The 15,142-nt window shown below is 34.5% G+C and overlaps 1 non-coding gene and 1 pseudogene across 1 annotated transcript; one reads left to right on the forward strand and one right to left on the reverse strand.

The window, feature by feature from the left end:
- Window positions 1-14,423, forward strand: part of LOC101120991 (lys-63-specific deubiquitinase BRCC36-like) — a 90,885-nt pseudogene extending 76,462 nt beyond the window's left edge.
- LOC114113289 (U6 spliceosomal RNA) lies at window positions 50-156 on the reverse strand. Its single transcript, XR_003588352.1, has one exon. It is a non-coding gene; the product is annotated as a U6 spliceosomal RNA (small nuclear RNA).
- Window positions 14,424-15,142: the final 719 nt, after the last annotated feature.

Raw genomic sequence — 15,142 nt, forward strand, 5'->3', positions numbered from 1 at the left:
ATATTAACATTTCTCTCTGATCAGAGATTTATCGAATACACTTTTCTTGAAAAATATGGAAAGCTTCATGAATTTGTATGTCACCCTTGCGCAGGGGTCATGCTAAGCTTCTCTGTATTGTTCCAATTTTAGTATATGTGCTGCTGAAGCAAGCACAAGCTACCTGTTTTTTGTCTTTGATGATTTGGTGCCATAATTTTCACCAGGCCAAAACATCCCCTTTTCCCCTATCTCCTGTCCTCAGGTCCTGAGGCCTCTGAGACACCCACACTCCATAGTTTGAGGAAGCCACAGTGAGTCCAGCCCTCACTCTTGTGTTCCAGACACTTGATGGCAACACAGTAAAGATTTAATTTCAATTCACTTTTTCAGAGCTCTTTTGGCTTGATTTGGTTGCCAGTGTTTATCCTGGCTACGTAAGAGATTCCAATTCACTTCCAAATACCCTTAAAATCCCTGAACTAAATATTTCACCACTACAGAAACAATTCAGTAGATTACCTTTGTTTGGCAGAATTTAACTCAGGATTATGTCTCTCACCATCACTGGACTCCTCTTGTTCTTCCTTCACCTCCAGCAAACTCACACCCTTTCCTCACTTAAAACTCTCCACACTTATCTTTCCCAGCTCTTTTTCTTGCCAAATATTCCTCCTTCATCTACAGTTTGCCCTGTTTGCTTTTAGCCTCTATTACTCCTATTATTTTCTCCTGGCTCCATTAATTTTATTTTATTTTTTTATTTTTTAAACTTAGGAATTATTTTATTTTATTTTTTTTCTTTTTTTTTTCGTTTTCTTTTTTTTTTTTAATCTTTATTTTTACTTTATTTTACTTTGCAATACTGTATTGGTTTTGCCATACATTGACATGAATCCACCACGGGTGTACATGCGTTCCCAAACATGAACCCCCCTCCCACCTCCCTCTCCATAACATCTCTCTGGGTCATCCCCATGCACCAGCTTCCCAACTGTTCACCGTAACAACTATTATTGACTTTCCCTCCTGTGATGAAAGATAAATCACCTTAGCCTTGGTCTCATTCAGATCTGCATGATATTATTAAAGATATTCCAGAATCCTGCAAGAATAGGAAAAAAAATTAGTAATCCATTCAGATTAGTCTTCAGGACATATTTTTCTGGGCTCCCTGCTTTATATCTACTTGTACAGCTATTGGTGGGTCTGGGAAAAGGGTCATCAAGGAAATGAGAATAGCTCTGAAGCTCACATACAGGATAAAATCACAAAAATTTCAGTTTGTTCAATACAAACAATAATGTATTGATCAGAGATTCAAGATTGAAGACAATAAAGAGAAAAATTTGACTCCAGTTATAGGTATAGATTAGTTTGAAAGAACTATTGTGTTTCTGCTCATCGTAACTGAATCACTTCCACCACTGGCATTAGTTTTGTTAAGAGCTTACAAAACAAACTTAGAGATTTTTTTTTTTTTAAGTAGATTGCTGTAATATTTCTATCTCTGAAACACACACACTAGCTCAATACCATGAGGACTTCATTGCTGAAAAACTAACTCAACACGATGTAAACTCATGGCTTTACAACTTAAACAATGTGAAGGAAACAAGCCAGGGAAGTCTGCTCCCTACAAAAACTCTATAGATAGAAAGTGAAAGTGTTAGTTGCTCAGTTGTGTACAACTCTATACGACCCATGGACTGTAGCCCACCAGGCTCCTCTGTCCATAGGATTCTCCAGGCGAGAATACCGGGGTGGGTTGCCATTGCCTCCTCCAGGGGATCTTTCCAACCCAGGGATCAAACCCAAGTCTCCTACATTACAAGCAGATTCTTTACCATCTGAGCCACTAGGGAAGCGCTATAGGTAGGGACAATTGCAAATGTTATAAAAGACGGAAAAAAATGTCATATGTCTTGGACTCAGAGTACAAAAGGGAACAAGATTCCAAAAATCCACTTCCCCAATGATTTTTCTTTGAGCTACTAAATGTCTTGTTTACACAAATAAATATCAATGGGCAAGGGACAATAATCATCCCCAGAAATGTATACACCTCTGTCTTTACAGTGGACACCAGAGAAACACATTTCTCTTACTCTCCTACCACCTTCCCTTGGAGTAAGTAAACCATAACTGTGATGGAATTTGACAGTCCCATCTACCTTGTGACTTGACTTTAAATATCCTTTTATCTCACTAGGACATCTCACTACTCTGCAGAGCCTGCTGTTTAACGCCACTACTTTTAACCTTTTGGAAAAAATATGTACATTCCAATTAGATTCTCTGTATTTTTCACTTTCACAATATTTCTAACTCTACAGGTACACAACTTGTCCTTTTAATGTATCTCACTATTAGACAATTCTTGCTCCTGGTAATGCTCCCTCCTCCCCCTCAAGCCTTTAATGGACATAAATGAAACCAATGGCAGCTGCACGGACACCTATCAAAAAAGAAACCTGAATCACTAATCTATTGGCGGTAGAAGTGAGCAGGGGATGTTATACCCAAGGAATTAGCAACTGCTCTCCAAAGCTAAAGGAAATACTTTGGTGGCAAATGAACTAAGATAACCAATTAGTAAGAAAGCCATTCTTCAATCACAAGCATATATCCCTTTATTCTTTTACAGTCAAAATTTAAGGAATTGAAGATGCAATAATTATAGCACTTGAAGCTAACAAACATAATTGGAAACGGGCTGGGTTTTTTTTTTTTTTTTTTCTATGTGGATAATCTTTGTAGATTTGGCCTATACATCTCCCTGAACTCTCTTTGCTCTCTCATTTAAAATATAGTCTATAGTCTACTTAATATTATACATCATGGTACAGAAATTCTTGAAGGTCTCCTTCACAAATGTCACTGGAGATGCTTTAGCTAAACATTTTAGCTGTCATTTTGAGAGTAATTTCAATTTGCTTTACCTGTAGAAAGTCTATAGGGTCACTGAGTCAGACATGACTGAACTGACTGAGTATATACACACACAGCTGTAAAACACAGCATCTGGTAAAAATATAAAGAGGAGGCAAGAACAAGAGTCAGCTTTTTCACATGAATCAGTGAATTTAAAATTTAAGCTATGAACTATTGTATCTACAGTTATACATATGTGTATATATGTTATGTAAGTATAATACTATCTTACTGACAATGATATGATCAAATCAGATTATAAAATTATTTAAAGATCTATTCTGATTGGTTTAGAAATAAATAAGCATTTATATAAATTGAGTATACTTAAAATTTTTAGAAATTAAGGAAATTAAATTAATATTTCTAATGTGTACAAAATGTATTTTATAATAGCTTTATATTATATACTATATGATTAAAATTTATTTCATGTTATTAAATATTATTATATTACTATTACTAAAATACTAGTTTATACAAATTACTATTTATTGCATAGAACAGTTTTATATTCTTTTAGTATGTGTTTTATTAAATATTATTTATTTTTTATTATAGAAATCAACAAAACATTCTAAGAATTCAAGTAAACATAATTTTAGGTATGTCTTTGGCAAATAAGACTTATTTAGCATTTTTTTTTCATAAGAATGTCTTCTCAATTATCAGTGTTACGTACAATATGAACATACATTTTTATTCTACCTTAGCATATTCTCTCAAGAAAAGCAGGTACATTTGTACATGTTTACTAATCAAATAGGCTAGGATTACACATACTAGATGTTTACAATGATAAAGAAGTAAAAATTTGCATTTAATCAAATTGAATCATTACTCTGAAAAATGTTAATAGTAACTATGTTTTATAGTATGGGCTTCCCTGGTGGCTCAGACAGTAAACTCTGCCTGCAATGCAGGCAACCTGGGTTTGATCCTTGGGTTGGGAAGATCTCCTGAAGTAGGAAATGGCAACCCACTCCAGTATTCTTGCCTGAAGAATTCCACACAGTGGAGTCTGGTGGGCTACGTCCATGGGGTCACAAAGAGTCAGACATGATTGAGTAACTAACACTTATGTTTTATAGTATGATACCTGGAAGACATTTTTCAAGATCACTGGGTAACTTAAAGCCTTAGACTTATGCTATATTAAGTTAATTAATGAAACCTGAAAGTTGCTCAGTCATGTCTGAATCTTGGCGATCTCATGGACTCTACAGTACATGGAATTCTCCAGGCCCAAATACTGGAGTGGGTAGCCATTCCCTTCTCCAGGGGATCTTCCCAACCCAGGGATCGAATCCAAGTCTTCACATTGCAAGCGGATTCTTTACCAACTGAGACAGAAGGGAAGCCCAAGAATACTGGAGTGAGTTGCCATTTCCTGCTCCAGGGGATCTTCTTGACTCAGCTATCAAACCTAAGTCTGCTGCAATGGCAGGAGGATTCTTTACCACTGAGTTACCTGGGAAGCCAGTAAGATAGAATACCGAAGTGTAATTTTAAGTTTATATACATTTTTATCAATTTTTACAGTACAGAGCAGCTATGAATATTGTATCTGAAATAAGTATTCAGTTCAGTTCCGTCGCTCAGTCGTGTCCAACTCTTTGCAATCCCATGGACAGCAACATGCCAGGGTTCCCTGCCCATCACCAACTCCCAGAGCCTACTCAAACTCATGTCCATTGTGACAGCGATCCCATCAAATCATCTCATCCTCTGTCCTCACCTTCTCCTCCTGCCTTTAATCTTTCCCAGCATCAGGGTCTTTTCCAATGAGTCGGTTCTTCACATCAGGTGGCCAAAGTATTGGAGTGTCAGCTTCAGCATCAGTCCTTCCAATGAATATTCAGGACGGATTTCCTTTAGGATGGACCGGTTCGATCTCCTTGCAGTCCAAGGAACTCTCAAGGGATTCTCCAACAGCATAGTTCAAAAGTTTTTCAGTGCTCAGTTTTCTTTATAGTCCAAATCTCAGATCCATACTTGACTACTGGGAAAATCATAGCTTTGACTAGATGGACCTTTGTTGGTAAACTAATATCTCTGCTTTTCAATATATATCTAGGTTTGTCATAGCTTTTCTTCCAAGGAGCGAGTGTCTTAATTTCTTGGCTGCAGTCACCGTCTGCCTTGAAATTGGAGAAAAAATAAAAAAAAAAAAAAGTCTCTCAGTTTCCATTATTTCATCTATTTGCCATGAAGTGATGGGACTGGATGCCATGATCTTAGTTTTCTGAATGTTGAGTTTTAAGCCAACATTTTCACTCTTCTTTTTCACTTTCATAAGAGGCTCTTTAGTTCTTCTTCCAGCGGATCCAGTGGATGTTGGCAATTTGATCTCTCCTCTGCCTTTTCTAAATCCAGCTTGAACATCTGGAAGTTCACAGTTCATGTACTGTGATAGCCTGGCTTGGAGAATTTTGAGTATTACTTTCCTAGCATCTGAGATGAGTGCAATTGTATGGTAGTATATACCCGTGAAAATTGTGAGATGTATATTCAAGTGTTCTCCTCAGTTCAGTTCAGTCGCTCAGTTGTGTCCGACTCTGTGACACCATGAACAGCAGCATGCCAGACCTCTCTGTCCATCACCAACTCCAGGAGTCCACCTAAACCCATATCCATTGAGTCAGTGATGACTGATCTCCTTTAGGATGGACTGGTTGGATCTCCTTCCAGTCCAAAGGACTCTCAAGAGTCTTCTCCGACACCGCAGTTCAAAAGCATCAATGCTTCGGTGCTTAGCTTTCTTCACAGTCCAACTCTCACATCCATACATGACCACTGGAAAAACCATGCCTTGATACACAGACCTTTGAGTTCTCCTAGTCAGTTACAAAATTACACTGTATGAAAGAAGTGCATCATTATCTATCTCATAGTTACTGTGGGAAATTGAGGTTATTGTGGTTAAAAGTTATACTCAATAAATGTCAGAGACTCTACTAGGAGCAAGATAACAATTTTATATATAGGGTGTACAGGATCAATTTTTGTTAAAAGAAAAGCAAAATAGTTCTATTCCAAAATAAGACCTTTTTCCTAGAATTAGAGGAAAATGTATGACAAGACCTAGTTGAATATATAAACTTGTATAACATTCATGAAAAGGAATTTTTATTTGTTTGGGTCAAAGCTGGCTAAAGTTCAGCAGATGTATTAAGATTGTTTAGAAAGAACTTTAGTTTAAAAATTACACTGATGCTAAATTAGAATTTAAGTTTTTCTCTGTAAAAATGACAAAATTTTCTTATGTTTAAAAAGGGTTTCTCTTTACATTCTGGGTAATCTTTTCAAGCAAAGATATTGTGTCTCAGAATAAGTAACTCTACATTATGGTGACTTTTCTCATGTCCTTGATTACTTAAAAGAACAAAGTGTTCTCATTTTTGAAAAATCTAAGTCTCTTCATAATTGTGTTACTATTTTTAAAATGTTCTAGTTTTTATATATAAAATATTTTATTTTCACATTGGTTAAATAGTTAGCTGAGTATTGTTACTAACTCATGATTCTATTTAATCCCACATTCAAACTTCCTGACAACTTTTGACTTTTTCCATCCCCAAATCAAATCCAAAATGGTAAATTTTGCACCTAAAACTGTCTTTGAGATCTCCAGGGCTTCCAGGAAATTATAAAGAATTTGTTCTTTGGCCTTGTAAAAAGAGAAAGGCTAAAAATAAATTTGTTTGTTTCATAAGTACATAATCTGGTATAAACTAAAATGAAGGAAATAACACTTTCTAAAAGGTAAGGATTCTACATATTCTCTGATCAAGATCAAATAAAATCCAAAATAACTGACAAAACTTCAAATAAAACATTCTTGATAGAGACTTTTTAAGATGTGAGTTATGTATCAAGCCTAGATGTCAGTCTACATTAGTATAAATAAGAGAAGACTTCAAATGAAGTAGTTTCAAAAGGAAACTTAAATTTCAGCTATTTATGATATGATAAAAATGTAAGATGATGTTAGTGAGAAGTTGACTATTAAATAAAATCTAACTTTTAAAAATGCTTTTTATGAGTTTTTCCTTTCCATGCTTTCCCTCCAAATTTCCATTATATATCTTTTTCCTTCATGATGTAGAATTATCATAACAGGATCACATATCCATCTCTATAAGCCCAAACTCACAATTTCATTTCTAGAGTAAATGATATTTATGGCCACAATGTTGTCTTTGAAAATTAGAATCAAACTATGAACATATCTTGAAAGATTTTCTTTTAATTACCAGAATACAACTTCAGTGACTTTTGTGGTATAGAATAAATAGCAAAATTGGTAGATATGGGGAATAAGTAATGGCAAAATAGTGTTTGGAGGTGGGTATTGACCTCTTCCTACTAAAAGAAAGTTGAGGTACTGTCTGAAACTATCAGTTTGTGCCATATGGTGATAAATATATAATACAATTTATTAAAAGGATGACACATGGAGATGAAGAAAGTGTCAGTGAGATAAATTTTTCATGTTTCATAGTTGCAAATAAACTTTGTTTATAGTCAGCAAATAAAAAGCTAAATATATTATCATAATATTTAGAGTTATAGACCTAACCATCAACATTAAAATTAGAAATTAAAATCCACTACCTAATTCCCAGAGGAGATGATATAATTATCTAAGAAAATGGACAGCTTTTTGAATACCACAATGAATTAAAAAACATATCCATGCATACACCTATCCTGATAAAATTTCAAATATCCCAGAATAAATATTAAAGTTATAAAAGCCTACAGAGTAAGAAGAAAGACAATGAGAGAAAAGATAAACCTATGTTTAAGTTACAAGAGTCAGGTTGATGACCAAAGTTTCAAACACCAATTTTGAAGATGAAAATACAAAGAAGCATGGCTCAACATAAAAAACAAAAACAACTTTATATTATTTTACAGTGTTATGTTTTCTAATTATGTGCTATTTTATTGGGAAATAAGTTGTTTTTCTAGCTTCTAGCTTAATAAATAAGAAAAAACTAGTTTCATATTGAAGAATTGTTTTCTAGTCAATCAAAAGCAATTACTTCAACATTGTCAGTGAAAAAATTATATGGGGAGGGAGAAGAGGGCTGAAATATTTATAATACAATGAAGAAACTAAGACAGTGAAACAAAAATTTTAAAAAATGCAACAGCATTTTACTGAAGTAAGCATGCTAAGAAAGAACTATTAAAATATTCATGCATATATAATCATAAGAAACAGCATCTAGAAAACAGGAATTGGAGTTTATTCAGATGTAGGTCTGAGGCTCAGAGGTACTTACAAGTAATTCTCTAAGCGTCAGGCCCCATACCAGTAAAGAAAAAATAATTCTATCAATGTACACTTGTGTAAAAATTTCATTGAAATGTATTTTAAATATAAGGGACCATGGACAATTGCCAGAAAACATGCATACTTCACTATATATGTTTTTACATTTAAAATACATTTTTAACAGTTATTTTCCCCTCATACTCTATTGTACCCTACCCTATACATGGGTATCATATTCCTCTAGTCATTACATCCTTTTTTTTTTTTCCAGCAGTAATAACCTATTTTAGAAGAATAAGCAAAATGTAGTAAAATATGCATCTTAATATACTGGTGGATAACCATGTAAAAGCAACAAATGTTTGTGACTGTATTTAATGTTCCTTTCTTCTGAATATACTTAATATCAGAAATAAGTACTTATATTTTTTCTAATTAACTGTGAATGCCAAGAAAAATTTTTAGACACATATTTTACTTTACCATATTTTTTGTAATGCTAAGTGAATTTAATTTCCCACTAATACCGGTGAAGAGAGCTAACTGACTATATAACTGACTTCTCTTGGAAATTTTATATATATATAAATGAAGTCCAGAAGCAGACAAGCTGAAAGAGCTTTTAAATCTTCTCTGCCTTGTCTTGAGGACATAAAGTGCTAATCTCCAGAGATAAAAGTGATTCAGAAAAATACTGTCAGTTTTAGCAAAGCAGCACCACTTCAAATAATCTAAATTCCTATGAAGAGTTTAAAGTTATCTGGGTTGCCCTTGCCCTTAACACATGACAACAATGAATAAAAATCTTCTTTAGAAGGATATAAACTAGTGAAAATCCTTTAATCATTTCTACAAATTTTATATTTGATATTCAACACTATGTTACTCAATTATCTGCAAAAGAAAAATAAATACACCATTAATGCAAAGCAAAGACACATACAAAACAAAACAGTAAAAACAAACTCAGACAAAATCTGTATGATGTAATGATCCTAATAATCCTTAATATGATAAAATGATAGAAAACAAGATAGAAAATTGGAAGAGGACTGGAATGTAAATTTATAAAATTCAGTAAAAATAGATGGGTTTAACAAGATAGACTGAGATGAAAAGAGAATGAGTTAGAAGACAGGTTTAAAGAAAATGTTCAGAATGGAAGCAGAAAATGAAAACAGATTTTAAATACAGAGGAGAGAGTAACAGAGAACAGTAATGTAGTCTAACATGGATAGTTGGAGACTTGGAAAGAGAGCGGTAATAAATAAGCCCAAAGCAATATTTGAAGAAAAAATGACTAAGAAAGTTTCAAAAATGATGAAAAATATCCAGCTACGTATTTAATAATCCACACAAGAAGGAGGGGCAAAGATAAAAAAAAAAAAACTTTAAGTTACTAAATAAAGGCATAGAACGACATATAATTCAGTCAGGAATTGAAAGGCCAAGTTACCAGAGAGAAGAAATATGTCCTGAAGTGAGCTCAATCTTGTGTGATGCTTTGTTCCTCTAAATTTTCATTAATTCTTAAATTGGCTGAACAAACAACCAGAACTCTTAAAGCCAGAGTTTTTGTGAAAGTAGTGAGATTATGGATTGAAAGTTAAATTTCAGAACTGCTAATTCAGTCAAACTTGAGGGGACAAGATCTGATAGAAAAAAGAACTACAGAGAAGCAAGACCAGAGAAATCTGTCCTAATCCCCCACCTCACCCAGAGGATGTTTCTATTTCCTTAGACTGTATGGAGCTTTTGAAATCTACAAAGGGAGCAACTAAACTAAAAAGAGCCTTTAACAATTCCATTGTATTGGGAATACAAAGAATAGAATTTACAGACTACCAGGTTTGCCATTTGAGAACTCACATGGCATACATTCTAGGAGCAAAGGCAAACCCAAAATGATGTGCGGCAAAACCAATACAATATTGTAAAGTAATTAACCTCCAATTAAAATAAATAAATTCATATTTTAAAAAAGACGTTAACATTGGAATAAAAAAAAAAGAAAAAGGCAAACTAAAGGCAAATTTAATTACTGCTGCCTCTAACTGGAATAATGTGATTAGATTATATATAAGCCCTAATGGTAGGAAGACAGCATGAGTCAAAGTCTCAAAAATGGAACTTTCTAACAAAACTTTCTGTTACTGTGGAAGCTGCAATGTCCAAAATTATATCCAGTAACCGCATGTGATTACTGAACACTTGAAAGGTGGCTACATGACTTTGGAACACAATTTTAATTCTATTTCATCTTAATTATTTTAAATTTTAATTTCAATAGCTGCGTACAATGAATGGACACTTTAATAAACAGTACATTGTTTTTGTTTCTTCCAAAATTTCTAGCACTCAATCAAAATTTATCAGACATAATACGAGATAAGAATAATAATAGCTAAGAGGTGAAAAGCAGGTAATAGAGTATGCAGACGATACCATTTCTGGAGTTTTCATATACTTAAACACCTGATGTATTAAGGGAATTAGCCAAAAAGAAATATGGAAGATCATGAAAGGAGGAAAGAAACAAGGGACATAATGTCAAGCGGAATCCACATGTCAACATAATGACATGAAACTCTGGCATGTAAGTTGCACTGAAGAAGCTGTCTCATCTCAAAGAAAAGGCTGCGCTTTTACTTTTTTTTTTTTTTTTTTTTTTTACAAATATGTCTGTCACTGAATACAGGTTGCTCTAGGAGGACAAAGATGACCAAGTAATTCTCCTTCTTTCCTTATCTGGGCAAAATCAAGTCATCTGAAGAGGCTACAATATAAATTATAGGATTGAAGTACAAATTGGAGAATGTGCACACAGAGGTGAATTAAACTGATATCCAAGTTGTGACTGTATCCTCTATAACAGAAAAGGGTTCCATACACTGACAATATTCTCTAAAGCAGTAGTTATTTAAAAAAATGATACCCAGACCAGTAGTATCAGCAATACCCAAGGAAATTGCTAGATGTGTCAGTTCTTAGGCCAGTATTCTCAATCGTGCCTTTTACCTCTTTTTACATCCTATCATTTTAAGTATAATTTTAAAATCTATGATAGGGACTTCCATTATCTGAAGCTTCTGCATGTGTCTCTCCAAGGTCATTTTTTCCCTTGATTGTTCTTCACATCAATATGTTTCTTTATGTGCTAACTTGCTTTTAATTCAGCAATGAATTTTGGACATTATGTTGTTTATAATTTCTTTTGCATCACTTAAAATTTTTCATTTACATATGAGCTACCCTATGTACTTCAAGTAAGAGTTTGAATCTTAAACTACAATTCGAAAGACAGGGAAAACAAAGGCTAGAGAGGATGGATCTGTGTTTCAGGAAATATGAAAGTTCAAGAATCTTAAGGGAGGTACCACAGGAGATGGCAGCTTCTGAAAAGCACCAGAGGACATGATTCCTTGACAGGCTTGAACCGTCCCAGGCAGAATATTACATTTATCATATACATATATTGCATGCCTGCTTTAAAATACTACCTAATATATATATATATATATATATATATATATATTTTTATTCTACTTTCGATCTCAAGCAAGTTTTTCTCATCAGCTAACTCAAACTGAAACCCTATGTGAAGACAAGCTAGGAAAAGTAATTTCCAGTCTTTCAGACCTTTTGGCACAGAAGGAATGTTAGAACATTGGAATGAAACTGTTTATCAAGTAAAGAATTTGGATACATCCTATGATTATATTGTTTTTCCCCCTCACTGGTTGCCTAAATGTTTTCCTTATCACTATCTAAGTGTGACTTTGAAAATAAATAGTGTATTTTGTAACTCCACCTAACCTGGGTTAAGGAGGATTCAAAAGGAAGGGGATGCTGCTAAAGCACAATATTATGTTTAGAAATAAAGATTTTAGATAAAATAGCAGCTTTGCTTTTATTATAAGTCATGTCACAAAGGACAGATTTCTTCCACTAGCATCCTGTCTTGCACACAGATGCATCTTAATAAATGTTGCTGTGTGTCTATCATCATTTCATCAAATACTCAAAGCTTATCTTCTCTGAGAAATAGAACCTTAATTCTGATAGGCAGATTTGGCCCATTTATTTCAAATAACTCTATTTAACTGTACATAAATTCTTTTGTAAGTCCCAACTTCATAAAGATAAAAGAGATTTTTGAAACTAACTCTGTCTATATGCTTTAAAAAGTTAAAATCTTTTACTTTTTATGCTATTGGCCTTTAGATAAAATAAAGTACTGTTTCTTCCTGCACTTAAGCATTTCTTCCTCACTCTTCTTCCAGTGACAATTCAGTAAGCTGAGGTATCAAATGGGCTACCCCTCTATTTTAAAAGATTGGAAAATCTCTATACCCCACTCCTCTGCCAGAACAGGACATCATGTCTTCTTGCTGACAATCTGGGTATGAAAAACAGTTGATGTTTCCCCTGTACAAAGAATCTAGCTATAGATTAACATAAAATTGTTACAGTAATAAATTTGAAGCCCATTAGAGAGGATCAATAATGGTAGTGTCACACCCAAGGTAAAGCAGAAATAGCTCTACAAGATGTGGAGATAATAAAATATTCTGTAAAACCTGAAAAACAAGCAGTAAAAAAATCCCCCAAAATCTAAGAAGGAATCAAAATCATATTAAAGTAACAGACTCTAAGAGATGAATCTAGAGACAAAATTTCTGGGTTTGATTACCAATTTCATCATTTTTGCATTTCTTACCAGTTATGCTCATCAGTTTTCCAGTCTGAAAAGTGGCAATAATTACAGTGTTTATCTCACTAGGTTGCTGTCAACAAACACTAAAGAGCTGATAACGTGCAGTTGTAATTTTTGCCTATCAAGGAATAAACTCAGGAATGAATAACAAGTATAGAATAAAAAATACTTCATTTATATTCTGTAACACAAACTATTATGCAATCCTTAGTTAGATGAGAAATTATAAAAAATACCAGATATATTAACTCAGTTGGTGAATCTACCTGCAATGCCGGAGACCTGGGTTCAATCCCTGGGTTGGGAAGATCCCCTGGAGAAGGGGACAGCTACCCATTCCAGTATTCTGTCCTGGAGAATTCCATGGAGTCCATGGGGTCACAAAGAGTCAGACAGGACAGAGCAACTTTCACTTTCACCAAATGTGTTTAAGCATGAGGACTGGGATTATTAGAATACATCTAAATTTGAGAGATTATTAAAATATATCTAAAATTTGAATTACAGTAAGATTGATAGTTGTAGATATTCTATTGGAAAGTTTAAATATTGGGCACCCCAGGCCCAGCCCCCACAGAACCAAGTAACTGAGCAGCCGGTTGGCCAGGCTGGAGCTGACTGGAGGCAGCCGTGAGCAGGGTGGAGCCAAGATGGCGGTTGCACTTGGTGCAAATGGTTCATCTGGAGTCTAGATGCTTTCCTACTATGTCTCAACCACACTCTGAGCACAGAGAAAGAAGAGGTGATGGGGCTGTGCATAGAATTGAATGATGACTTAAGGCGTGACCCCCAAGTTTACATATACTAGAACTGAAATCCACACAGTTGCTGAAATGATTGACACTGTCAGAATTGTTCACATTCATTCTGTCATTGTCTTGTGGCATTCTGATAAGAGGGAGGGTCTAGTGGAAATTTCTCCAGAGCAGCTGTGTGCAGCTTTAACTGAGGCAGAGAGGTTGACTGAACTAACCAGTAGTACCCTGAGAGTTGTGGGCTGGTATCATTCCCATCCCCATATAACTGTTTGGCCTTCCCATGTTGATGTTCACACACAAGCCATGTACAAAATTATGGAGCAAGGCTTTGTAGGGCTTGTATTTTCTTGTTTCCTACAAGATAAAAATACAAAGACAGGTACTCCATACTTGCTTTCACTCCATAGAGGCCCAAAAGAGCTCAGAGTATGAGAGAATTGAAATCCAAATTCATATTGTACCCCATGGAACCATTGGGAAAGTGTGCCTTGAGTCAGAAATTGAGTTGCCCAAGATCCTGTATCAAGAGGGGCAAGATGCACATAGGAGGATCCACAGACTTCCACATCTGGATTCAGTAACCAAGATCCATAATGGCTCAGTGTTTACTAAGAATCTGTGCAGGTCAGCAGTCAGCAGACCTCTACTACAGTGGTTGGAGGACAGACTAGAGAGAAAACAAAAGCATTTACAGGAGTTGCAACAAGAAAAGAAACAGTTTATGCAAGAACTTTCTTCTCTAGAATAAAGCAGGAGACAAAATGGAAAAGGATGAAAATATCCAGGTGTAAAATTAATTAAGCTAAATCAGTTTTGAAGAAGAGACATTTGAAGGACTCACATTACCTGATTGCAGACTTACTATGAAGCTACAAGGATCAAGATAGCAAGGTATATATGCCCAACTGATTTTGATAAAGGTAAAAAAGCAATTCAATGGAGGAAGGGTGATAGTCTTTTCAATAAATGAAGTTGGTGCAGTTTGCAAAGAAAATGAAGTTTGCCCTAAACTGCATAGCTTATACAAAAATTAATTGAAAATATATCATGAACTTAGATGTAAGATGTAAAACTATAAAACTTTTAGGAAAAAAAATCTCGGGGGGGGAAAAAAAAAACCTGGGCTAGGCAACAAGTTCTTGGCCTTCACCCTAAAAGCATAATCCTAAAAGGAAAAAGTTGATATATTGGACTTCATCAAAAGTAAAAACTTTTGCCCTGCAAAGAATTTAAGAGGAATAAATTATTGGGAGAAATTACTTGCAAACCATTTATCTAGACCAATGTAGAATATACTGTATGAGGTCAAGAGTGAAAAATAAACAATCCAATTAGTAAATGAGCAGAAAACATGAATAGACATAGCACTAAAGAGGAAATGTGGATGGCAAGTGAGCACAGGAAAAGATGTTGCATCTTATTAGTAATCGGGGGATGCAAATTAAAACCACAAGGAATTTTGACTAT

This window comes from Ovis aries, chromosome 2, assembly GCF_016772045.2.
Source record: "Ovis aries strain OAR_USU_Benz2616 breed Rambouillet chromosome 2, ARS-UI_Ramb_v3.0, whole genome shotgun sequence".
NCBI lineage: Eukaryota > Metazoa > Chordata > Mammalia > Artiodactyla > Bovidae > Ovis > Ovis aries.